At 47.2% G+C, this 27,985-nt stretch overlaps 1 pseudogene; it reads right to left on the bottom strand.

The window, feature by feature from the left end:
* Nucleotides 1-15: 15 nt before the first annotated feature.
* LOC147679716 (uncharacterized) lies at nucleotides 16-15,798 on the bottom strand (annotated as a pseudogene).
* Between the last annotated feature and the right edge of the window lie 12,187 nt (nucleotides 15,799-27,985).

Below are 27,985 nucleotides of genomic sequence, written 5' to 3'. Positions count from 1 at the left end.
CCCAAGTTGTCCACACTACTCTGGCTTTCCCCTCCCCCTCTGACCGTGATTGCCGTTCTTGGACCTGCATGTTAACTCGGGTGGGAGGGGTGACCGCAGATTGCACAAGCATGTTTAAATCTACAGGTGCCCGGCGCCCTCGTGCAGGAGCGCTTATTGAAATCCCAGCATACCCCCTTTCGCTGTGATCCCCCATGCCTATTCTTCCCCGGGACCTCACTCCCCTGGGCTGACCGAAAGGGCTGCTGGGGCCTGGCGGAGAACACCCTGACTGCACTGGTGGGCTGGGATGGGGCAGTGTTCCCTGAGAACTGCTTATGCCAGGACATAGAGTCAACCTTGTCCCAAGACAATGATGTGTCAAATTCCTTGGATTTCCTGAAATTGACATCATATTCCTTCCAAGCATCCCCCGAGTACTGTTCGCTCCACCCCACAATCCTGCTCTGGTAGCAAGCCATTGCTGCCTGCACATTAGGGGGGCGTTCGGCCGTGATAGCCGACAATACCGAGAAAGCCCTGATCCAGTTGACAATGTTTCCTCTACCCTGAATTTAGAACACTGTGCTCGCCATTCACTCGGATGCATCCACTCCTTTTGTACCTTAGCCTGCTCCATTTCCCTATTATCTAGTAACAATGAAAAAATGTAAACATACTTTCCGGCCCAAATCATTTCTTTCACTGCCTGGGACACATGTTGTGCTAAATTTTCACTCCTGGATGGCACTGAGCCGTCACCCAAGAGAGGGAGAGACACCTCCTTACCATTTCCGGGCACTTGGGCCGGTAGACCACCATCTCCGTTCGGTTGGGCGGGATTGGAACCTGTAAGTGAAGAAGATGAGGGCACTGCAGCACCATCAGCCGCCGTAGCTGCTTTAATCTTTTCAACCAACTTTGCTGCCTCTGCAGCATGGTCCGACGAAGCAGGCAACACACCCCCCTTCTGCAGCCAAGGCAATAAGGCCGCTATCTGAGATACCAGCTCGGCAGGGACAGCAGCATCAGCGTTCTGTGTAACTGCTGGCACCACTAGCCCCACTTGGGGCACACCCAGCGGCGCTGGTGTGGTAGGTAAGGGGGCGGCAGGCGGCGGAAGCCCCGGGACTGGTACCGGTACCAAGGGCGGGGGGCAGTTCCCGCAGGAAGGGGTGCTGGTGGTACCACAGGGGCCGGTGCACTGCTCCTAGGCTTCTTGGCCTTAGACCTCCTAGGTGGGGTAGCGAAATCCCACCTCGGCAATGGTGCCGTTATCTGTCGCTTGGGCCTACCTGATGGGCAAGGGGGAGCGGCAAACCTCTCATTCATGCGAGCCTCTAATTTATCAACCCTCTCCAACCTCTTATCCATCTTGGTCATCCTACGCATCATGGCCTGCATCATAACTTCCATTCTGGACCCCTTACCACCCCTTGCCCCTGGCATGCTTGCAGACCACTGCCCTACACTCTTATTATTCAAACTCAAGTGTACGTGTGGGCGGGGGGGGCCAAGAGACCCCCCTTTTCATTTGTTTGGTGAATTAATGTGTTAAATGACCATGGCTTTTCATTTTTAAAGAAGGAAATCAAATTGGGTGCCGTTAGACTATGTCGATAAATTAACATGTACGCCTTAGTAAATAAACTAACAGTTCGAATTAGGGTCTAGTGAGCAATTGTCTATAACATCAGTAGACTATAGCGCGTCTCTTTAAGGGAGGGCGATGGGACCCTCTGCAGTGTTATAGAACAGCCCCCTGGTGAAGCATAGCATGGTTGCTATAGCGTGACTGTGTATATCTGCTAATTAAATACACGTTTTCATTGATAAGCAGTGATTAGCTCATGTTTTTGCCGCAGTAAAGCTATTCAGTGGCCCAAGTGTGTGCATCCGCTACAATTCAGTGATAAAACAACATGCACACTTTGGTGAGCTCCTGTCTAATGAGTGCAGAGCAGTTTGTCTGTTACATTATTTGCTCAATGACCATAGCGCATCATTTTAAAAGAAGTAAAACAAATTGAATGCTGTGAATAATTAGCAGTCCACATGTTTGGGGTGGCAAGGTTGCTCTGTAGTAGAAATGTCTATGTAAACTATGCAGCGTGTGGTGAAATGAAGCAATTGGAATGTAATCTTACTTACATGCACAAAAAATGATTTCGTTAGCGGTAGTTTAAATCTGAAATGGCACAAGTGAGAAAAAAAATCAGTGATCTTGCAAGTACCTCATGGAAATGAAGTTAACCAAGAGGGATTTATATTCACGGAGAAGCAATGCTTTCCTCTGAGATGTCACGGAAGGTGCGCAAGGACTCCTGGCACGTGATATGGGTGCTGAGGTGGAGTTTTTAATATCTAGCAGCACTAGACTGCTAACTGAAGTCTGCCATATTTGAAATTAATTTTTCACCATACAGCCTAGGTCTGCACTATGCATAGCACTTATACTTATTTTGGGGCATAGGGAATAAGGCACAACAATACGTTCTAGTGGCCTAATTCTGGATGCTTGCACTAAAGAAGTGCAGCACTCAGGCAGCCTTGTTGCCCTAACAGGAGGGGGTGAGCAGTGATGAGGGAGGGGGGGGGGGGCGGGGCAGACAAACAACCCCAGGACATTCTCACTTCGAAGTCCACGAAAGAAAAGTAAAGAGACGCCCTCCTAAAACAGTGTCTGACATTTAGCAAATGTGATGAGATAAGACCAAGATTTGCAGGCATGTTTACAGGAATGGAGGTCAGAGCGAGTAAAAACACCAGCGCTCGTGGGAAGTGCCATTAAACAAAGACAAAAGTTGTGCCTAAAACGAATCCTAAATTGTGAGCAGTGGATGGATAGTAGTAGCTGGTCTATGCTCTCGGGAGAGCTAAATACCGAAAGAGGCATGACACATACATAACATGGACAAATGGGGAGAAAGAATAAGAGAGCAATGATTGTGCCAGCAAATGGGAAGCCTATGGGCGGGCTGAAGCCTTTAAAGTAGATACAGCATGTCTCTTACAGACAGCGCATGTACTGTCTAGAGCCTAGACCTAAAAAAATGGACTGTCTTATCAAATCAGTGACACCTGGTCACTACCCTCAGTGCCTAGTCTACCTTACGAAATTTTGCAAAGAATACCTCTTGATATTTATCCCACCAAAGCAGCTGGTTGTAGAGAAGCCCGCTCTTCTGACTTTGTCAATGATTGGTAAAGAGCGGTCATCCACAACCGGATGTATGACGTTACAACGCATACTTTTACAACGCCTACCTTTACAACGCAATTTTTACACCGCAACATTCATTACAACGCATGCCATTACAACAAATTATTTTAAACTACCTTTACAATGCATTCCACTACAACGCATACTACATTTACACTGCATACCATTACAACACATAACCCTACATTGCATGTAAGGTAAGTGTTGGATAGTGTAGGGGTAAAAATTACTATTCTAACTCCAGGGGGTGCAACAGTAGGGTAAGTGTTGGATAGTGTAGGGGTAAAAATTACTATTCTAACTCCAGGGGGTGCAACAGCAGGGTAAGTGTTGGATAGTGTATGGGTAAAAATAACTATTCTAACTCCAGGGGGTTCAACAGTAGGGTAGGTGTGGGATAGTGTAGGGGTAAAAATTACTATTCTAACTCCAGGGGGTGCAACAGTAGGGTAAGTGCTGGGTAGTATAGGGGTAAAAATGACTATTCTAACTCCAGGGGGTGCAACAGTAGGGTAAGTGTTGGACAGTGTAAGTGGACTATGTGTTGTAATGTAATACGTTGTAATGGTATGCGTTGTAATGGCATGCGTTGTAGTGGTGTGCGTTGTAGTGTCATGCGTTGTAATGGTTGCGTTGTAAATGCATGCGTTGTAATGGATGTTGCGTTGTAAAAGTTTTGTTGTAATGGTAGTGCGGTGTAAAAGTTGCGCTGTAAAGGTTGTTTCCCTCCACAACCAAGTCATTTGTTCCATATACTGGTTCAAACCAAACCAACGCAATTAAAAATAATACTAAATGTTACCCACTGAAGAAAGCCAGAGGAGCAGAACATTCATATAAACGATGCAAACAGTTTATAGCCTTCTGGCGACTTGACGGGTTTTAGGTGGGTGGACCTTAGGAAGAAGCTTTGGTCATGGATTCATGGGGCGCAGATTCAATTTCAGCCCCGGACTGCATTGGACCGGAGGCCTGGCGCTGCAAAAATACAGATATCAAGGGGACTAAGATACATTTCAAAGATGGTGGTGAAATCCGCAGCTCCCATTCACAAAACGACATCAGTGGGGTCATAGAGTGAGAAAGAACTCAGGCTAATGGGGTAGGGAAGCCTTTAAGAGTGGGTGGAGTGGTGTGCGCATAGAGCAATTTCCAGCTGCACATATTAGGAACATGCGGAGAAGGCCTTAGAAACTATTTCCAGAAATTATGTATTTCTTCCTTTTACTATTCCATGTTTCCTGTTTGAGGATTCTTTTCCTAATGTCCTAGCGTCCTCTATTGGTAGTCGGTGAGAAACACGGCCATTCGCCGCTGCTGCAGCAATGAAATACTTCATATCATAGAAGTAAATTGATTTAAGCCTTGTATTTCGCAGGAAATTTCATATTTGCTTCCAACTGAGAGCAGACAAAACAGCAGCTCTTCATTACTTTATCTAAAATGGCGTTAAATCAAATCATAATTACGTATACACTCATTAACAGTTTCCTTAGACCAGCAGACAGTTAAAAGCATTAAAAACACACCTGCGTGTGGGCGATAGGACTGCGGCATACGAGACACACTTCAATGTGCTTGCATTCGTTGCTGCAAAAGGGCTCCATATACCACTAAACATAGGCTGATCAGAGGGCTCTGTGCAAACGGGACATCACTTTTAAGTTACGAGGTGCGTTGATCCAATTTGCTTAATTCAAAAGAAGCAAGACTCCAAATCCCAGAATGCACTGATATGCACAACCGGAAATGGAAAAGTGGTACCCTGGGGAAATACAACAATCTGGTGACCCTACACACGAGCATCCACCGAGGAATGGAACACAAGAAGCCGGTTGTTTCGTGTCTTTGTTTATATCCACCCACAGACTCCCGTTGCTCGCTACACCCTCGTGCCTCGATGGGAAGCTCAGCTGTCTTTCTGATTCCATCGATTGCTCTCAGTCTTTTCTTGCTTTTGGCTCACCTTTTCTGCCCCTCTGTGACTGGCCAGTAGGCAGGACCCTAAAATGCCCCGGAACGAGGAATCACGTTGCAGATTGCGGTTTAGCTAATCCCGCCTCAGTTGAGGAACAGCCTTGTAGAAAGTGGCAGATTTATTGGAGCAGGAGTAGCTGTGAACGAATGTAAATGATCACGAAGGAGTAGACGAGCGGATAGCAGTAACGGTAAGGAACTTTTCATTATATCTATTTGCCGCATGTTTCTGTCTACAGTGCACCCGACTGTGACATTTGAGTGATTCATATGTGACATTTTGTTTTTGAGGGACACTAACCTCTCAAGTTTTAGTTTTCCAGGCCGACGAGTGAGTAATCCAGTACAGCTTTTTATTCCCTTTGCATTCTGGGACTTGTAGTCCTGAATTCATAACAGGACGTTCAGAACTATAACTCCCGAAATACAGAGGGGGAAAAAAAACACTGGAGTGGATGAGCTACTCGCACAAGGGCTGGTAAACTGCGCGAGCTACGGTCGTTGGTGGGTAACCTGCCCCAAATAAGTGCGTTCTTGGCTTGGTAGATGGATCCGTGGACCTGAGACAGCTCTGTCATGTTTGTGTTGTTTTTTCTCCAATCTGATGCAAAGATGTCTTTCGCATTTAAAAATGTATTTTCTTCCTCATTTCACTAAAAGAATAGGATTTAACGTGTTCATTTTTTGTGTTGCGAACTTGAAGATATATATATACTAGCAGCCCGCCCCAGCGTGCCTGGGGCAGAAAGGGGCTGGGGGCTGCATTTGAGGCTTGTGTGCACTCCCGCCCCGGCCCCCGCCCGCTACGACATTGCCTGTGTCCCGGAGCCTGCACCTTACCTCAGCCAACCTACAGCCCCCCTCCCGCCCGTGTCCCGGAGAGCCTGATCCTTACGTCAGCCGCCGCTCCTGTTCCAGGCGCCCCGCCCGCACAGGCCAGCAGCAAGCAGGGCCGGGCAGTCCTCCCAGCAGGTCGCGATCTTCTCCGCCGCCATTTCAGGAAGTGTTCAGGAAGTGATGGGAGCGCAAATGATGTCATCACGCAGACGTCGCGGCCGGCGCTACTTGCAAGGGACTACTTTATTTTTATTTCTAAATTTTTTAAACAACGTATATTTTTTCTTTTTAATAGCCTATGTCCCTCTGCTTGCCCTGAGGTTTTCAAAGATGTCTTGGGTGTTTTGATTGGTGGTGTACTTTTCGAGTTTACCTGGCTCAAAGGGCACAGTTCTCTCTTTATAATAGTAGTATAGATATAGAGATATATAATCTCGACTGATTTCCGAAAAAAATGTAAATCTGCAACCATACAAGTACTGCTATGAACAGGTGCAAGTTTCCTACTTTATGAAATAAACAAACATTGGCCGTAGCAGGCTTGGAAAGCTGTGCCAGTTGCAGTTTTCCAGGCATTCTATTGGCAATGTAATGTGACATGTTTGGACTTTACTATTTCCAAACTGCAGATTGTATAAACACTACATCTCATCATTGGGAAAGATTGCTTTGCGGTTGCATTTTCTTTCCTACCCATGGAAAACTCTTGTCTGTTGAGAAACACACTCCAGTATTTCCCCCATAGATTTTGGGGTGTTCCGTTCCTCTTCTCACCTTCGGCAGCATACTCGTACATCCTTGATGGAGTTCATCAAGAGATTTAAAAGTAAAGAGGTCTTTATTAGTCTTGAAGCCTTTAGTGTGCAATCAAGCACTAATTGTTTCATGAGGTGTAATTTTAAGTGCAGCTATTTTTTTCTAACCGCATGTTGCAGGAATGCCGTTAGGGTATTTTGCAATTTTAACTAGTTACACTGGAACAGGGTAAAGGAAAAGATCACATTACTTTTTCAGGTTTTGTAACGCATATATGAATATATACATGTGCTAGGTTTACAAAGTAAAGTTACAAATATCTGAAAATGTTTACCAGAAGTATGGCAGGAATAGCCAAGGATACTCAAGTCAGGTGATGTAGATGACCAGCACCTCCACTTCGAAAATTGTTCTTTTACCACCTAGGAAGGCTTAAATGCAGTGAGTTGCTGCATCGGTACAAGAAGAGAGAAGCACCTGAACCACAGTTGTCCCACCAGAAGTATCAATGAGCGAATGACAGGGGGACATTCTGGATGGGAACGTGGGGAAGGTGATCAGAGGAACCAAAGCTAACTTAGTTTTGGAGTACCCTACCATTGTCAATGGCGGGGAGAGTGGCTCTGCTTAAGATGGTGACCCTTCCGCGGTTGTTATATTTTTTTAGGACCCTCCCGATATGGATACCGGCGAGTTATTTTCGGAGGTTGAAGTCGATGATTACCACGTTCCTGTGGGGCGCGGGTAGAAGTAGGGTAGCGCTCACTACACTCATGAGGCCTCGGGCGGAAGGAGGTTTGGCAGTCCCAGACTACAAGATGTACTACTTAGCAGCTCAACTTCAGTGGCTCACGCAATGGGTTGCGAGGGCTACTAGGGGAGTAGAAGATTCAGGGGAACTAACTGGGCCACTGCTGGTTTTGTCCCGCATTGTCTTGCGCCTTCCAATTGGGAATATGCATCTTACTCAGGAATTTGACACAGCCCGTAAGTGTTAGAACAGGTACCTCCGACGAGGGAAAATATTTACCCCTTATGCGCCAGATATTCCACTGAAGATGTGCAGGGCGCTGCCGCACGGAGGAACGTGGCAGAGGCTAGAGATCTGGGAGCAGCAGGGTTTGTCGAAGATGGGTGACCTGTATGAGGAAGGTGCCCTGATCCCATTTGATGTTCTTCAGGACCGCTTTGAGTTGCCGGGGGTGACTTTCTGTTACATGCGGCGCTCACGGCGGCAGTGCGGAAACACTGGAGGTCAGGGATGGCGGAGCCGACTATGTCTATGGGGTGTCAGTATATTGTAGTTGCAGCAGGCACAGTTAAGGCAGTAACGTGTTTGTATAGGCGGATGACCCTAGAGGCTTTGATCCCCTTAACAGCCTTAAAAACAAAGTGGGAAGAGGATTTGGGGGAAGACATTCCAGATGCGGCATGGAGTGGAATAGTGGAGAGAGCTTGGAAGGGTACGCGTAATGCTTGGTTCCAGTTGGTGCATTTTTACATCCTGCATAGGGCTTACCTCATGCCTGTCCACCTTCATAAATTTTTCCCAAACCAGTTGGCGTCCTGCCGTAGATGTTCCAAGTTTAGGCCGATTTTAAGCATATGCTATGGGACTGCCCGCTGCTTGAGCCCTTCTGGCAGGGAGTGACGACCGTGCTGAGGGAAATCACTGAAAGAGATCTACAACCCTCCATGGCACAGTGCATTCTCCATTGGTTTCCTCACACTTCAAATAATAAAATCACAAGTAAATTTATAAACCTGGGATTCCTTCTAGCTAAAAGGTCCATAACCTCCCAATGGAAGGCAAAGAAAGGTCCTAGCTTAGTTAAATGGAAGGCTGAATTTATTAAATGGGCTGAGTGTGAGGGAGGGATCCGGCTTCAAATTGCACACCGTACGGGTATAGAGCAGGCATTAGAAAGGGCGAGAGCATGGAAGCGATTGGTCACCGAGCTCTCACTCCCGGTGGATGAGGAGGAGGAGTGTTTTGAGGATGGGGCTGGGGTGAGTCCACACTAAGATGTAGAAGTTGCTGGGGTTGCCTTGTTATCAGAGAGGGGGAAAGCGGCTTAATTAGGGACCCGCCCCGACATCCACGTTCCAATGGCACTGACATCCCCATACCACTGGGGTCCAAACTCGGTTGCTACTTGTTGCCCGAGCATCTGGCCTTCTCGAGGGATTGTCTTCGGCGGAGATGAGGTTGGTTTTCCCTAGGCGCGTCTTAACTTGGTGATTTGTGGGACGTTCTACCTTGTTTACCCTGAAGAATACCCACTGTAGTATGTCACGGGGGTTGTAGACACCTCATTTTTGCTCGAATGGTTAATCTGCTACCCCTTCCTGTACAGTGGGACGTCTACTTCACATGATATGTCTTGGTCCAATTGCTACATAAGACCACAAATTCAAGCGTCTTTCCACTCTAAGGAAGACACTCTACGGCACGCGGGAGGGGGAGGCGGGAAGTAGGGGGGGTTGAGTTGGGGGGGACAGTTGGGGAAGGTTGCAGGGGGGTGAGGGGGGTGTGAGGGGATGTGTGAATGGGGGTTTTAATCCTGTTTTCATACTGGATTCTTCTGTTGGTGAGGCTGAAAATATTTACCGCAAAGGAACTATTCTGGAGATGACCGTACTATATGTCAATATAATTGCCTTGAAGATTGCCACTACACATAATACCTATTCTCTTGTTGGAATGATGTATTTGAAGATGTAATGTGAATAAAAATTGTTTGGCAAAAAAAAAAATCAATGAGCTAATGAAACATTAGCAGCTTCTAATCAGCAGACACCTTGCCATGCTGGACATAAGTCAAAAGTCTCCTGGACCTAGTCAAGGAGCTGCTAGACAGAGGGTCAAATGGTTGCTACAGATCTATCGCATAGTTCCATGATGATATTGGCATAGACTTGCTTGAATAAGATCTTCAAGGACAGATGCAGTTTCTTTGTGACAGAATTCAGGACATTTTGCTTCTGAGTTCATGTGGGCTGACAAAACTGTGTCCTTCTAATTAGCCTCAGTAAAGGGTTACTTAACAGAGAGTCAATTGAGGGACATCCAAGAGCATGTTTGGGTGCCCACTACTTATTTTTCCACAGACTCTTTGATATGGATCACATGCAATGTAGTTTATTTCTTACCCCCAGAGTCTTTATGAAGACCTGAAGTCTTTTGATTGGCCGCAGCCTCCGAAGGGGTGGCTTAGAATTACACCAAGAGACAGATGTTCTCTTTAGCAGGGTGTGTGTTTTTTTGTTCTGTTTTTTGCTGCTTAGCTTGATTTATTTTCGGCAGAGTAGAGAGGACGTGAGACACCTTCAACCGCTTACCCAATAGAAAAAAATAAGCATAAACATTAGAGAAACCAAGTGACGGTGACACTCTCGGATTCATGACGATGCGAATATTCCATCAAAGATACAAGAACAATACAGGAGATACGGTTGCTATTTAGGCTGAGCTTATCCCATTTTATTGCTCTTCTTAATCTTGCTCTTTTGAAAAAGGTTTTTTGATTGGAACTTTTTTTATTTTAAATTTCTTTTTATTGAACAATCAAGGAAATGGTCATTACATACAAGAGATCTGTTTTACATTGTCTTTGGCAGGCAGAAGCGTCATACATTATAATAGCGGACAGTATTAAGGTGGTCACATTCTACTTACTTACATATATCATGGCGTTGTTGGTTCATCAAGGGAGGGGGCAAATGGGGGTTCACACACATTCCCACGATACTCATTCAATCTAGTCCAAAGCGATATCCACTTTCGGGGACAGCCTCAAGCTACATAAACAGTTTTTTCCCATACCATACACCAGTCCATGTCGTCTTTCCATGCATTGAGCGTTGGTGGCGTTGCCGCTCCCCAGAGCCGGGCGATGTTTTGCTTATCAGCCATCTGCCCAGCGTCACCCAGGTTTTGCCCTTTGCTTTTAAGTCTGTGGGCTCCCAAATGTTCAGGAGACATCTTTTGATCTCAAGTCGAATTTCCACCCCCATACCGTGTTCATACATCCATTGACTTTTTTCCAGTAATGTTGGATTAATGGACACTCCTAGAGTATGTGCAGGAAAGTCCCCTCAAGTCCACACTGCCTCCTACACATCCCATCTTGGCTCCTGCCCATCAACACCAATCTGTGTCCAGAGAGGTACACCCGATGTAGGATCTTTAATTGGATCAGTCTTAGCTTCGCTGAAATGGCGACTTCCTTAGGGGAATAGAGTGCTTTTTGCCATTCCTCATCGTCTATTTCAAGACTGTCCCGCCCCCATTTCTCCCTCAATATCCTTAGGGGATCAGGAGTCTGGTGTATGACCTTTTTATAGTAAGTGATATGGTTTTCTCTGGCAGGTATCCATTTAGTAATCTATCTTCAAAGGGAGAGGACCCTGGAAGTACTGAACCTGCTGGGATGTTTGCCTGAAGGGAGTGCCGAACTTGAGCATATCGAAAATATTCCGAATTAGCCATCTCGTGTGTCTGCTGTAGTGAGGCAAATGTCAACATTCCATGGGGTCCCCAGAGGTCTCCTATGCGTGAGAGCCGTATTAGATCCTACTTGCCAAATCCCCTGGTACGACCCAGTGTACCCAGGCACTCTGAATCCCAGAGTGGAGTCGCCAGTGTGAGTTTATTTGCCCACTCCAAGCTGCGGTTTACCTCATGCCAAAGTTGGACCAAGTGTCTTGTAGGCCCTGTAAGGGGATATATGTTTGGCTTGGAGTACAGCACCATAGTGAAATCACCTCTCTGGAGAATCCACCTGTTAATGCAATAGGCGAGATCACCACCACTACGGTATGTACATTGGTTGATGGCTGAGAGGTATGCCGCCCAGTAGTATTTCCTAATGTCGGGGAGGGCAATTCCCTCATCATATCAACCTAGTGTTAGTTCAGGGAGCGAAATACGTGGTTTCCCGTCCCATAGGAGGTCTCTTTGTGTAGTTTCAATATCTTTATAAAACCCTGGTGGGACTAGGTCTGGGTAATTCTGGAGGGCATATAGAAAACATGGCAGTGCCATAATTTTAAAGAGTGCTGCCCGTCCAAGGAGAGACAGTGGGCGTGTTTTCCAGGTGGCGGTGTCTCGCTTGAATCTCTGCAAGGGTGGGAGGAGGTTCAGTTCGTAGCGGGTCTTGGTGGCAGTGGAAATTAAAATGCCGAGGTATATGAATCCTTCTATGACTACCTGAATCGGGCAGTCCTTTGGCATGGAGGGGGGATTCCCATGTAGGACATATAACAGTGATTTTTTCCAGTTAATGTTGTAACCAGAGTTTCTCCCAAAGCTAGTGAATATGTCTAGAACTACCCGTAATGACTTTTGGGGGGAGGTGAGATAGAGGAGTATGTCGTCTGCGTATAAGGAGATCCGGTCTTCCCACCCTTCGGCCCATTTAAGTCCCCGGATAGAAGAAACTCTTCATATCCTGGTCACTAGCGGCTCAAAGGATAGCGCGAAGAACAGTGGCGAGAGCGAACAGCCCTGCTTCGTTCCCCTACTGAGTGAAAACACTTCCGAGGTTTTGTTGTTAACGACCACTTGGGCCAATGGTTCCATATAGAGAAGTCGAACTCAGCCAATGAAATTAGGGCCAAAGCCCAACTTTTTAAGGACCGCGATCAGGTATGCCCATTCCAATGTATCGAACGCCATTGTCGCGTCCAAAGTAACTGCGATGGCATCCTCTTGGATAGTGGAGCAGTGCCCCAGCACTCCGTGAAGTTGATGCAGATTAAGAGCAGTGTTGCGGTGTGGCATAAATCCAGATTGGTCTGGGTGGACTAATTTATCTATTGCTGGCCAGAGTCTATTTGCTAAGAGCTTTGCAAGTATATTGGGCTCTGCGTTCAGTAAAGAAATCAGTCTATACGAGGCACATTCGTCTTTAGGTTTCCCCGCCCTAGGAATGGCAACCAGCGTAGTGATTCCCTGGTCCCGTGGCAGCACTCCCACCTCTCTGCTGTCTTCAAACATACGTTTCAAGAAAGGTGCCAATCTGTCGAGTTTGCGCTTGTACAGCTCAATAGGTTGGTCACTTGGGCCCAAGGCTTTGCCTGGCCGGTGGTCCCTAATTGCCTTAGCCAGCTCGTCGTCGGTGAGTGAGCTCTCCAATGCCTCTCGATCCAGGTCTGAAAGAGTAGGTAGTTGAATGTCTACAAGTAAGTTGGAAGAGTCTTCCGCCGGGAGTTCTGGGCCCCTTCGATACATTCGCTCAAAGTGCTCAGCGAATTCACAAACTATGTCATGAGGTTCTGTAAGAATCGCACCCGAACTGCTTTATAGCTCCGATACTAATCTCTGTGCCTTTTCTCGTTTGTCAAGTCAAGCTATCAATTTGCCCGCTTTGTCCCCTTGGTCATCTAAGCATCCGTCCCTGTCTCTTGCGAGGGTTATAGCAGCGTCGGTTGCTATTTCTTTGTATTCGGCGACCTTAATTTGCATTTGGTGAAGAGCAGCTTGATCTTCGCCATCTGTTGCTACCTCCTCAAGACTAAGGAGGTCACCTTCGATATTTACCAGTTGTTTTTCTCTTTCCTTACGCAGCCCTGCTATTGTCGAAAGGGTGTGCCCCCTAATTACTGTTTTAAATGCTTCCCACAGGGTGGTAGTGGAATCCACAGCACCTTCATTTTCTTGGAAATAATGATCAATGTCCCGGGCAGCAGTAGTTCTGGCCTCCACGTTGTGTAGGTGCCAAGGACTTATAGGTGCTATAAAGCCTACCCTCTTCTCCCCGATCGTGAGATGGATCCACAGGGGGGAGTAATCGGTAATGTCTCGTGCCAGGTGTTTGATATCCTGAGTGGTTGTGTTTAAGTGAAGAGGCATAAGAATATAGTCTAACCTGGAGAGAGTGTGGTGTGATCCAGAGAAGAATGTGTATTGCTCGAGGTTTGGGTAGCGCCACCTCCATACGTCTGTGAGGCCAAATGCTTTGATGACGGGTGCCGATCGAGCAGGCCCGATGCAACTGAGTTGAAGCCCCCCCCCCAATTATGAGTTGCCCTTCCTGAAGGGAAAGTAGGAGTGTCCCAAGATCTTTGTATGATTGTGTTTGGAGACCTGGTGGTATATAAACCGTTAACAAAGTGAGTGTAAGCCTTTCCCATTGTCCCGAGATCGCCGTGAAGCGTCCCAGCGGGTCAGTCCGGGTGTGCTTAATACTTAGCGGGAGGGAACGCCTGATTAGGCTGGCCACCCCTCAGGACTCAGAGGTGAAGCCAGTGTGCGCCACCATTGTGCATCCCCGTCTGTTTAGTGCCTTGAAATTGTTTCTGATTAAGTGCGTCTCTTGGAGTAGAGAGACATCCGGTAGGTGACGTTTTATGTGTTGGAGTACAATACTTCTTTTTATCTTAACTCCCAACCCGTTGACATTTCAACTCTAGAGTTTTAAGCTTTTATCCCACTTCCGTACAACCTGCGAGGTTTGCAACACCAGCCGATCACATTACTTTGTTTCTTGCATGACCAGTGCACCTCCCCTGATCCCTCCCCCCAACACCAACAATGAAAGTAAAGAACACAATCGACCTCTGAACCCCTCCAACACCATCCCCCCTCCCTGCTACCCTACCACGTAGGCTTGAAACTACCCTCATCCCCAACTAGCAGAGTGCCTATCGCCCTAGAAACCAGTCAACAGTGATGTGGGGAAATGAGCTAGTACCAGCTCCGGCCGCCAGAAGACACACCCATACTTTTCTAGGCTTGTCAGGTTTGGGACCCCGAGATGGTTTGGGACTCATCCCACACAACATGTCTCCCGCCCCCCTTCCTGCGAGGGACATGTTTTACATTAGTAAGGCCTGTTTAATAGTCCGGCATAAAGGGTCTATTCTGTTGAATGTCTTTGGCCATAGATCTATCCCCAGCTGTGCCGGGGGATGCCATGTTTTGAGGCTCCACAGTCTTACCGGCCAACGCCTCATGGGACCCACCCCAGTCATTTTATTAGCAAAAAAGGTTATACATTACATTTTGCTGAGGTAGTCTCGTCCATTCCAGATCAGGAAGCTAGAGTCAGTCTCTCTGGGTCACCAACTTGCCCAGGAATGCTGGCTAAGTCTATCTGTGTCCGATCTTACATCTGTTGATCCCGGCAATCGCGCGTGGGTCTCTCCCCAGATGCCCCCCTCCCCAATTGCCCCCCCCCCTCCCCAATTGCTGCCGCCGTGCCCCGCATAGCTTTCCCATCCAGCCAGTCGTGTGCCTCCTGTGGAGTAGTGGAGAATAATGATTTGCCGTCCACTATGACCTTGAGCTTTGCTGGTAAGAACATCATATATTTGATCCCTCTTTTCTAAGGGCTGCCTTTACTCCTTCAAATGAGCGGCAGTCTTGTTGCACTTTAAGCGTAAAAGCCGGAAAGAATCGTATCGTAGAATTTTCATATTGCAGGTCTCCCTGAGCTCGAGCTGCCTGCAATATCGAGGATTTTTGCGATTATAGTCCTAGGGGCCGTCCCCGGTTTGGGGATCAGCGCCCGGTGTGCCCTCTCGATAGTGAATAGCGAGGAGAGCCGCTTCAGTTCAAGGTGGCAGAGGATTATGTCTTCAAGGAAAAGGTCCACACTCGGCCCTTCCGCGCTTTCCAGGACTCCAACCACTCTGTTGTTTCGACAGGCCCTCCCTTCTTGATCTTTGAGCTTCAGAGCCATTTGACGGTGTTGGTGAACCAGTGTGTTGACCCGTTCCTCAAGCTTCTCCGTGGAGGTTTGGAGTTCCAGGACATTAGCTTCATTAGTTTTGACTTTGTCACCGTTTTGTTCATATCAGCTCTCAGCAAGTTCATTTTGATGGATACTTCGTCGATTTTTTTTTGTTTTTGTTTCGAGAGTGGTCCCCAGTACCTGGATGGCAGCCATTATGGATGTGAGAGATGGTTCTGTGGTGTCTGACTGGTCACCTGGAGCTCCCTCGTCTTGTGAGGTTGACTTCGGGACAGCATATTTGTCCAGTTTGTTGGTTTGCACTGTCGCGGTACCCTTGGTCTTCATTGTGCGTATTCACTTATACAGGCCACACCACAAAAAGATTATTCCTCTCCCCGTGGTATTGCGGCTCTCCTCCGTAGGACGGCAGTTCGTTTGAGCAGTGACCCCCCCCCCCGCAACCGCCATCTGCGCGTGGCAGGGGGTGGGGCCTTTTCCCCTCAGGTCCCCAGGGGTTTCGTCACCTACCCGCCAGGTGGTGATCTCTGCCTCCCCTCCGGTGTCTGCTGGCTTCTTCACTTTTAGGCAGGCAGTTGGGTCAAGGGCGCTGTGGAAAAATCCATCTGTACAGCGTGTGCCACTCCTGCAGGCCCTGACGAAGATGCACTTTGGATTGTGTTTGACGCGCGGGTCCACCGCACCCACGTCTAGGAGAGAGGGCGACCTCCCGCCTCCAGTATGCAGCCCCCTCCACCCACAGTAACACAAGGCGTGGGCCACACATTCGCCCCAGTGTACTCCTGGCAATATCACATCCCTTGACTCCGGGCAGGCCTCATCCACCACGAGAGAAGAAGGAAGCTCTTCGCCGCAATGCTTTGAGGCCGCGGCCTGTCTCGATGCACCTGCCCGCTCTACACCGCTCCGCCCTGAGACGCGGTGGCGCGCCAAGCCGGGGGGAGTCCAGAAAGATCACCGCTCACCTTTTGCAGTGAAATACCGCATGGGCTGCGGCGCAGGCATTCGTCCCTGCCTAGCATCCACAGTCGTAGGTACAGCTTCTCCGAGGCCCCGGGACCGCTAACTCCACACCTCACCAATTCTGCCGCTATCGAATCGGGCCTCCCAAGCTGATGGCGGATGCCTGGGGAGCACCACATCAGGAGTCGGGGAGCACAGGTCCTCCAGCAGCTATCAGTCGCCTCGCAGGGTACGTCTACCAGTCCCCAAGGGTGTCTCCCCTAGGCTGCTTTCGATTACTTCAGGCTCCCGCAGCGATGTTTCCGAGTCACAGGGTGGTCTCAGGGTGATTTTTGGGGCCAGAATTAGCAGCAGTCTGGTCTCAAACTTCTTTACTAACGCTGGGAATGTTCTGGGTCCTCTCCTGCCGTATCATAGCCGGATTTATTTGGGGATTTAGGGCTCGGCTCCGGTGGAGCTTGTTCATCAGGCAGCCATTGCCGCCAAGCCATGCCCTCCGGGTGTCAGTGTTTTAACTAGCACTGAGAAGAACTGTTGGTAGAATTAAACTCTGTTAGCATCCCTACTCGCCCCAGCCTATGTTCTGGTAATTTTGAAGTATCAAATTGTTACCTTTTATCTTGGGTAAGACCTGGGACACAGATCATCATGAATATCTCTGCCACTTGAAGGTGCATTTGGTATATATGATTAGAGGCCCATAGAAGGCAGCTGGGCCTGTACCAGAGGTTTTAGAAGAGGTAATAGGGCTGGTGTTACTGTGACTTGTAATAACTGAATTGGTGCTAGGAGTGGAATAGCCACCACTGCCAGAATAAGTTATGTTAGTGTTATTTGCTATAGCGCAAGTATCACCTGGGGGCATCTCGGCGCTGTTGCCGATCCGTGGTCGGAAGAGCAGACCAGGTATTTCAATAGAGATAAGCTTTTAGTTGTTTCCTGAATTTGCTAAATGTGGGGCACAGTACAAGAAAGCCTTACCCCCGGTGCGGGTGTGACGGATTCAGGGTACGCAAAGAAGGGATTGAGTACTTGATCGAAGACTTCAGTTGGGGATGTAGGCGGTAAGTTTATTTTTAAGATGGAGTGGACCATTGCCTCTGAGGGCTTTATACGTGCGGCAGCAGATTTCGAAATGGGAACGCTTCTTCACTGGGAGCCAGTGCAGTTCCTTGAGCACGGGTGCAGAAACGGTGCCTGCAGGGCGGTTAAGAATAGGTCTGTCTGCGATGTTCTGGACCACCTGTAGCTTTGACAGCAGGGTATCACCCACTTCGGCCAGTAGTGCATTCCCATAGTCCAGTCTGCTGATTACCATTGCCTGGACCAGGGTTCTACGGGCGTTTGTGGGGAGGAGGGGGAAAATTCTGCGCAGGAGACGCATATCGTAATAGTAGGAGCTTGTGATGGCAGCAATATGGTCTTTCATTGTTAGGGCTTGGTCCAGTTTTATTCCTAGGTTTTTTTATCTTCTGTTTAGGCAACGGGATGGCACCCAATTGATGGGGCCACCAATCATCCGTCCAAATGCCCGGAGCTTTACCGAATAGCATAATCTAATTTTTTTCTGGATTAATCTGGAGATGATTCTCAGTCATCCAGTTAGAGATTTTTATCATTCCGGTCGAGAAGCTCTCTTTCTAGGTGTGGGCCAATAGTAAACATAAGCTGGGTGTCGTCAGCGTATGAGATGATCTCAAAGCCAAATTGCTCTGCCGTCTTTGCCAGTTGGGCCATATATTTATTGAACAGAGTCGGGCTAATGTATGATCCCTGACTTACACCCTTGTCCTACTGCATTTTGCCTGAAGAATATGGGCCTAACATGATTGTCTGTTGTCTGTCTGACAGAAAGTCCTGCAGCCATTTCAGTGCTGTTCCCTGTATGCCGCTGGCCTTCAATCTGTTCATGAGCCGTAGATGGAAGATAGTGTCGAAGGTCATGAACATGTCCAATAATATCAGTACTACCGGGCTTCTTTCATGCATCCCCTGTCTGAGAGTCAGACATGGCCAAAAGTGCAGTCTCTGTGCTAAAACCTGTGCAGAACCCCAATTGGGAAGGGTCAAGGATATTTTTTGTTTCAACATAGGATCCCAGCTGCCTATTTATTAGGCCTTCCAGTAGCTTACTAGGGAGAGGCAGCAGGGAAATTCGATGACAGTTGCTGAGTACTTTGGGGGTCCAAAGTGGCTTTTTCAGTATGGGCCACACACAAGCTTCCTTCCATGTTATAGTGATGGTTCCCGTTTGTATCTTTTTTTTAATCAAGGGTGCGCAGCAACAGACTAGAAACGCCATAGTCTTGGGGGAGCATGGTTCTCGGGGTGAGCCAGATTTAGCTGTGGCCACTGAGTTGGATACTTCCTCTAGGGTAACAGGTTGGAAACAGTCCAAAGTCCTAGGGGTTATTTTTCCTCCCTCTCCTGTCTCAGTGATGGTCTCTGAGTCTTGAGGCGGATCAGCCACGTACTTAGTGTAGATATTGGATATCTTTTCCTGAAAGTAGGTAGCCAATGAATCTCAAAGCTCTTGAGATTCCTCTGGGGATTGACTGCAAACTTGCGGGGAGATAAAGACCTGTACAATGCTGAAGAGGACTGTTGAGGAGTTAATGGCTTGTTCTATCTGGTTTATAAATATAAAATTGTTTATCCATGTAAGAGGAAGTGGGGGTTTACAGACCAACTGGTCTATATTGGAAAATATTAAGTCCAGTCTGCATTGACATACTGGTAACCTGGGTGGTAGGTAGTCAAAAAGGTGTCCAGGCCTCTTTTCTAGTTCCAGATTGCCACTTACCTTATCACATATTACAGAGTTGCTCTTGTACAGGAACAACTTTCCAGCAACAAAAGCACTCCATTTGGGATGGATCCTCGTGATGGAAGCTTTTATTGTATTTTGATCTTTTGGTGAGGAGTAGGCTCACGAGAGACACTGGTCTTTTTCTGCTGCATCCTGTGTAGAAGCCCTCACTCAATATTATGGCAGCTTTCTTCTAAATAGACTTTACAGCAAGGGAGTAAGACCAGTATGAAGTTGGATGGACTGTGTCCAAGTGGGACAATGACCAAGGATATCTACAGGGAGCTACTAACTGATTCAACTCCCTAGATTCAACTGAACAGCTTCCATCTAGGAGTACCAATTTGTGCTCAGTGATGGAGGTTTGACCTCTCGATGCTAAAGGTCAGAAATGCTGCAAATAAATTGAGTTTCCCCCTCTATCACATGGTCCAGTGGCTAATCTGGTAGGTCTTCATGGGTGTGAGGAATGTGACAAAATCCACTAGTTCATTTGAGTCTCAGTAACAGATGATAGTTTGGTCCCAAACAGCCATCTGCACCTGCATGCTTGCTGTTTTACGGTACAAAAGGGGGTGGTGATGGACGGAGCATCTGAATCAATCAAACACTCACACCCAGTCAAAAGATCTGGGTTTAATCCATCACCGTTCTTTAGCCCACTCTGCCACCCCAGTTCAGACATGGCTATGTGCAAATCAGTCTGACCCTGTGCCTCATGGGAACAGTCCAGCCCGAACTGCCAAGCCATGTCTTCCCTGGACCGAAAACAAGCTTCCGAGGACCGGTTTCTGGCATTCCAGCCGTCTTCAGCCCGGCTTGCTTGAATCCAGTGGCAAAGTGAGCAAGGGACTCACTTCTGAGCATACCCTGCCACACGCGGTACAAAAGGGGTGGTGATGGACTGAGCATCTGAATCAATGAAACACTCACACCCAGTCAAAAGATCTGGGTTTAATCCATCACCGTTCTTTAGCCCACTCTGCCACCCCAGTTCAGACATGGCTATATGCAAATCAGTCCGACTCTGTGCCTCATGGGAACAGTCCAGCCAAACTGCCAAGCCATGTCTTCCCTGGACCGGAAACAAGCTTCCGAGGAACGGTTTCTGTCATTCCAGCAGTCTTCAGCCCGGCTTGCTTGAATCCAGTGGCAAAGTAAGCAAGGGACTCACGTCTGAGCATACCCTGCCACACTTATGGGGGTCAAAAGCGGTACAAAAGGGTGTGGTGATGGACGGAGCATCCGAATCAATCAAACACTCACTGTTTTACATCTGGACTGTGATTACAGGATCTCCCTGAAACAATTAGTCCCACTCCAGGGTCACTAGCAATATTTACATTTGGTCAGTGAGGGTGACCCTTAACAAGACAGGAATAGGCATTTGTCGGGTGTGCCTGAATGCCTAACTGTCAGGAAAGATTTTCACTGCATTTTCAGCTTTAGGATCCTCTAACACTTTTTAATTTGTTCTTAATAACAAAATCCTGTTTTGCCAATGAACTAGGGTCATCTTTAGTCTGCACCCAGTCCACATGGTTTGAGGGAAAATCAAGCCATTAATACACAGAGAACAGTTGTGAACAGGGTTATGACTTGCAAATCAGGAATAGCGGTTGGCATGTGGTAGAGCTCCTAGAAACAGCCAGTGACATGGCATGCATGTAAAGAAGCAGATAAAGTGCTGAGCCTTTTCACTAACACACAAATCCGATTATGACACATTTGAGAGAAAAAGGCCAAACGTCCACCAACGGTGCCAACTATACGTTGAAGAATCATGAGAAAAAAATCATGAGAATAAATTGTAGTACAGAGGGAAACATATACATTAAGTAATATAGGTTCATTGTTTAAACCGTTTCAGTTTCTAATCCAATGAGACCCTTGAGACCCTTACGGGTGAGTAGTCAAGCTTTACAAGACATTTGATTGATTGATTTAATGTGTATCAATCAAAAGATAAATGTGATGTATTTAGGTGTTAGAAGATTTCTAACCATTCTAATCAAAATAATGAAGGGTGTGAAGAATGTACTGAAATCTAACATGATTTAGAGCTATTTCCATGTCATTTTGAAAGGTTTCATTCTAAACACCATATTTTGCATAATTTATCTTAATTTTCTTGAGCCTGATGCAACAGAGTGGTTGTCTTCTTTAGCGGGTGTTGGTGTAACTCTGACGGATCATCTTCAGAAAGACCAGGGTCAGGGTGTGTATGGCGACATGGGAGCAGAGGCCATGCCATCCAAGGATGAGGTGAGTGTAGGTGAACTCACTGCATTGCCAATAAGTGTACATCAGCGTGGAGGTACCCAATTGCGTGTCCGGAATGTGCAGAATTGTGCCACAGCATTCATTTATTTCCAGTGTAATGGTTCCTTCAACTCTGAAACTCAAGGAATACAAAGTACATTTCTATACAATTGGGGGTTGCCCCTTCCCTTCTAGCCATGTATTTCTATTCACCTCTGTATCCCAGATGCTCTGAAATGGGGTATCCATGCTAGTGTTCAACCCTCCCCTAGAAGACTCATTTCCCTTCATATCATCGAGGCAGATTGCCCTAGACTGAAACTCCATTTAAGGGGTCCATTTGTTGTTAAAAAAGATGGCCCCAGATATGCTAAGGGACACCCTGGGACCACAGATGGAAGCGGGTGTGGGCGTGTTCATGCATTGATGTGGTGGCTTTGCTACCTCCTAGAATCTCTTCTCTGGAAAGTCTCTGGCCCAAATAGTATTCACCCCAATGGTGCCCCACCTGCGCAACCTATCTGGCTAATTTTGAATGTCACTAGGCTCGGTGAAAAGGTATAATGCTGTAGGATTGGTCTCGTTCAGATCAGAATCACTACTACTCTATGGAGTTAGACTCTTTTGGTTTTTAATTTGGCCCTAATCCTACATAGGTATAAGTGGAGAACGCATTTTGCTTTTTCGGGGGCTACCTCTTGGAACAAGTAAAGAATGTCTGTGCTTACTGTACGTGGTATCAGCAAACTGACGTAACATGACCTGGCTGATGTCTTGGAGCCCACGGTGGTCATGTGTAGATAGCATGTGTTGTGTAAGAATGCTCTGTGTGGTGCATTAGGTTCCGTGTAATTATAAGTGATATGGGAGAGGTCCGTATGCAGGCACAGTGGTAGCTTTGGCGTGGACTCCATTTGACTAGGCAGTTCTTTGGTGACGAATGGATGGGACAGCACACATAGTAAACAGAGGGAATATAGAAATGCAATAATACATAACTTATTGAACATTGCAGGTCTTGGGATGAATCCAGGGGAGATGTATGTAATCCTCTGGTAATTGGGAGGGTCTTTAGTTAACAAAGTTTGAGATAAAAAGTTTTCAGTCCGTAGATCATAATTCCTACACCATAGATCCTGTCTGGGTGCTGATGTGGCTGTTGAGAAGGTGGTGCATTTGGGCATTTGATTGCCTACCTGTTGTATAAGAGCTGCGTTCATTGGTTAGTTGAGAAAACAGTGCTTTATGCCATCCTCAATCATTTCCTTCGTAGTTCCTGTGCTTTTCTTTAAGGATGTACTCTCCACATTCCATTCACTCAAATTTTAGCGAGGCACTGGAAGGTGGCCCCAATCGGGGTGTCTATGATGGGTTCAAGTTACAGAGTGGGACACATTCATTTTTATGAGTTGTTGGGCGTCCCCTGCCCCCCTCCATGTCTGAAAAGACATTTTACAGGGTGATCTTCGTGAGCATGTTGAGGGTTTCAGTTATTACCTCGCACTATGTGGGCGGCGCTAGCCCTCCAATATCCTATCACTCCTAGTGAGTGCATGGTGGTGTTTATCGGTGTAGGCAGTGCCTTTTGACCTACACATGTGTGGGGTAATGTACAAAGAGGGGGTGTGCTGCAACTGAATGCTCTTGGCGATCACAACGAGCCCTGAGATCAAGTCTAAACCCTTCTAGTTGCGGCATGCAACGGGACCCTCGTGGCAACAGGTGTCTTGGCTACGTCCCTTTTTCTGGACATTTCTTTTGGGCTAGTTCTTTTTCTTGGTCTTTTGGGAGGTTTCCTATATATCACATGATTTCTTGACTTATTTATTTTATTTCTTTATGAAAATAAAGGTGGTCAGGAAGCTGTTCCACGGCCCTGTGTACCCCTGCTCATGAAGTTTTACGGTGTTTGATGCTAGGCTTACTCTAGATGATGTATGTGAGGCCTTGTGTGTTTTATTGGCAGGCCTAATATGAGGGTGATACCATTCTGCGTTCTACTTTGACACTGAGCTTTGAAGGACTTTGCGGACCCCTTCTACCAGGCACTCCCCTCTCCCTTGGACCGCGTCATTTCCTGGATGTTTGGACCTGCGGTTCGTGGCTGGGGACTTCTAACCTGCAACGCGCTTCTGTTGTTCTTTTCAAGGGACATGATCTGGTAAACAAACTTTGGACATTGGGATGATTTGAGGGAAAGAAAGAGAACAATTGCTGCATGGAGAGTTTGGGGTTTTAGGCCAAGAATTTGCAGAAACTCCACTAATAATGGTGATGGACTGGGATAGCTGGTTGTTCTGGTGAATCCCCCATCCCAACTGACTCTGTGCCATGCAGCCTTTCACAACCTGTCGGATCTTGTGTGGTGGTGGTTATGGGGTGTTCATTATCTCAAACATATGAGAAACCCGGCTCCTGACACTTGCTCACTTTGCCACTGGATTCAAGCTAGCCTGGTTGATGAGGGGTGTTACCCCAAACCGGTCCCAGGATGCTTGTTTCCAGTAGACTTGGCTTGGCAGTTTGGGCTGGACTATCCCCATGAGAAATAGGGTCAGGACTGATTTTCATATGGCTGGCTCTGAACTGGGGTGGCAAAGTGAGCTAAGCAGTGGCGATGTCTGTTGGGGCGTTGGGGCGTTGCCCCACTAAGCTACATGGACAGCGCCATCACGCCTATAATTGAATTTGTGCCACAGTCTCGCAGTCTGACCACCAGTCCAGATCCGATCTGGATGGTAGAAGGAGCGGAAGAAGCAGTAAGTTTTCTTTATTTTACTACCGCCGCCGTCCCCCGCAACATCCCCCCCCCCCCTTTTGCCGGCCGGCCGTAACTAAGTGTGAATGCCTAATTGTCGATGCGGTGCCCCCAGGTCATAGCCCAGCAGCACAACTCGGCAAGCAGAGTGTTTGTCGGCCCATACTGCGGGCCTCCTGGTTAGCCAGAGCACAGGTCTGCGAGTGCAGGTGTAGAGAGCATTTTAGTAGTCTTAGTTGGCTTATATGCTTAACTTTTTATTTCAAAACTGAATTTAGTGCAGATTTTCTTTTTGGAAATGTATGCGTTTATGAAAGAATTGTAACATTTTCTTTACACTGACGGAAAGATGTATCTTATTGCCTGTGTTCATGTTCTAAAGCGCTCTGATACCCACGGGTCCTGCCAGCACTATATGAAATCTCTAAATAAATATAAATAAATACATATTTTAGTTTTTAAACAGACCTATACAGACGCTGCAGTGAATGACCTTGAGCAGCTGGGGCCGGCGGGGACATACGCGCTGATCAATCAATCAATCAATCAAAGACATTTATAGAGCGCGCTACATACCCGTAGGGTCTCAAGGCGCTTGGGGGAGGGGGGGTGCCGCTACTGCTCGAACAGCCAGGTCTTCAGCTTCTTCCTGAAGGAGAGGTGGTCTTGGGTCAGGCGCAGGTCGGTCGGGAGGGAGTTCCAGGTCTTGGCGGCCAGGTAGGAGAAGGACCTTCCTCCTGTAGTCGCTCTTCGGATGCGGGGGACGGCGGCGAGGGCGTGGTTGGCTGATCGGAGGTGGTGTTTGGGAGCGTAGAAGTTGATCCGGCTGTTGAGGTAGCTCGGGCCTTGGTCGTGTAGGGCTTTGTGTGCGTGGGTGAGGAGGCGGAAGGTGATCCTTTTGTTGACGGGGAGCCAGTGAAGGTCTCTCAGATGTCCGGAGATGTGGCTGGTTCGTGGGATGTCGAGGATGAGTCTGGCTGAGGCGTTCTGGATCCGCTGGAGTCTCTTCGGGAGCTTGGCGGTGGTACCGGCGTAGAGGGCGTTGCCGTAGTCCAGTCGGCTAGTGACGAGGGCCTGGGTGACGGTCTTCCTGGTCTCGGTGGGGATCGACCAGAAGATCTTCCGTAGCATGCGTAGGATGTTGAAGCACGCCGAGGAGACGTTGTTGACTTGCCTGGTCATGGAGAGGGAGGAGTCCAGGATGAAGCCCAGGTTGCGTGCATGGTCTGTCGGTTTGGGTGCGGTGCCCAGGGCGGGAGGCCACCAGGAGTCGTCCCAGGCGGAGGGTGAAGAGCCCAGGATGAGGACCTCCGTCTTGTCAGAGTTCAGTTTCAGGCGGCTGGTCGTCATCCACTCGGCTACCTCTTTCATCCCTTCGTGCAGGTTGGCTCTGGCGGGGTCGTTGGTCAGGGAGAGGATCAGCTGGGTGTCGTCGGCGTAGGAGATTATGCTGAGGTTGTGCTGAAAGGCCGACTTTAGCTTAAGTGTATTTCACTGGGTAGGTGGTTAAGAAGAGACACTTTTAATATAACCGGAAAAGAGAGGGCTCATAAAGGGTCGGACCTTGACGGGATATTCAAATGAGCCTGCCGAGTAAGGACTGCCACCTGTTACAGAGCTGGCTGTTAATGTACTATGAGAATTTACTGTTTAAAAACAATACGATAATTTAGCGTTACAGTATTTATTTCATACACTGACAGTATAAAGAAGATGTTGCGTTTAAAACCAGCAGTACGTATGTCAACCATAAGTAAAACTACTTATGGCAGAAAGGGCACTTCCCGTCAAGATTACAAGCGCTCTAACTTCCATTCAAGTGATGCAGTATTCTCGATGCACTTAAATGGCTATTTCTGTTTGCTCCTAATAATTCCATTCACACATTTCGCATTCCTGTTTGCCTTTATCGGTTTCCGGTAATCGCTCCAGACGGTCAACTCCTGATCAGTGTTAGGAAGTAGTTGTTCTGGGCTGTCACCACGACCCGAAACCTTCGCCCTCCCCCACCCCACCTCCATGCTGCTCTTGCAAGCCTGCCTTTACACAGTGCTCGAAAACCGGACGAACCCCGAGTCCAGCACAGTTTTCGAAGTAACAGAAAGCGCTCTAGAGGGGTGTTTAATACCCAAGACCATCTGTGGCGTTGAGGCCTTGTTTCACCCCTACCTCTGATCTTTATAATCAATTAAGGGTCACATTTATTGCTAATAAACATTTCTCATGCCACCTTTTTATTTACGCACAAGCTTTTCATGTAGGGAAGGTTTTTCAGTAGCTGTACACTTCTTGCCTATGTCACTGTGGGGGCACTGCTTTAATATATTAATTTTAAGGATATATATCAGATGCATGAACGTCGTGGTTTGTTCATTTTCGTGCTTCAGTAATTTTTGTTCTTTGCACTGTGCACCAAAGGCCACCTAAGCCTTTAAAGTTGTGCTGAACTCTCATTGTAATGTACTTTTTAAAACTTTGCATAGTGAAAAAGTGATGCTTCTCATCCTCTTCACGGTGCTTTGGAGCACCACAAACAAGGCCGGCTATGATGTGTACTCACATTGCAGGGATGGTCAACCCTTACTTAGCATCATACCTCTCACTCTTTAAAAAAACAATAGGCCTTCAGTTCTTCGACTTTCTCAGTGCATTTGTTTTATAAAATGACATCCAACTGCTGCAACATGTAAAATGTGTAAGGGATGTCCTCTGTTGTCCTCTGGCATTGAAATTGTGGCTCATCGTGAACCTTCTATTGAAATGCAAACCATGGACACTGTACTGGTAGGGCACCTTGCATTGTGATGTAAATTTGAGAAGGTGGCTAGCGCGACAGTGATTAACTTAGCCTGCACTAGGCCCACTCAACCTTCAAGGTTACAAAGTTGTGCATTGTGTAGGTTGGTTTTGATGATATATATGGGTTATATTTAAAGCGCCACAAAACAGCAACACGAGCGCTACTTGAAAGTATATTAGAATGTCCTTTAAAAACAATACAGCTAACTTCAGACTGAAGCTGTGCTTGCGTCCTGTCCTTAGGTGGTTTCAATTTGAAGCATTACATTGGCAGTTGTTTTAGGCCCAAATGTGTAAGGGTCTCTTACTAATGGATGTCCTCTGTTGTTGTCTGACATTGAAATTGTTGCTCAACTTGAACTTTCTATTGAACTGCAACCTATTGTTACTGAACTGTTAGGGAAGTTTGCATTGTGATGTAAATTTGAGAATGTGGTCAGGGTGATAGTAATTTATTCATCATTTGATAACTTTATTTCGGTCAGTGACCATAAAAGTGCAATAAAATATGTACAGGCACGTTGATAAAACCATAAATATAAGCAATTTAAAAAGTTATTAAACATTGGGTTATCAAAAGGAAATAAAAAGCAAGGGGCAATTACTTTTTCTTAGCAAAAACAGTTCTTCTACACCACATGCCATATAAAAAACGGGAAACAGAGAAAACAATAGGAGGGGCAGTGTCATAAGTTAAAACTCTGCAGGCTTGTACACATTGTCTGAGTCCCAGATTTCTGCACAGCGGTATTAACCAACATTTCCGAATGTTGCTATATGCCGGGCAGAAAAACCTAATATGTACAATGTCTTCACTGCTGGAGTTACAGGCAGGGCAGTTGCCCTCAGTTGAGTTAGCCCATTTGGAAGTCAGTGCCCCAATAGGGTGGGAACTATGTCTCAGTTGAGTATAAAGTTTTCTT

The sequence above is a fragment of the Lissotriton vulgaris genome, chromosome 11 (assembly GCF_964263255.1).
Source record: "Lissotriton vulgaris chromosome 11, aLisVul1.2, whole genome shotgun sequence".
NCBI classification, from domain to species: domain Eukaryota; kingdom Metazoa; phylum Chordata; class Amphibia; order Caudata; family Salamandridae; genus Lissotriton; species Lissotriton vulgaris.
This window is presented reverse-complemented; position numbering and strand designations above follow the sequence as displayed.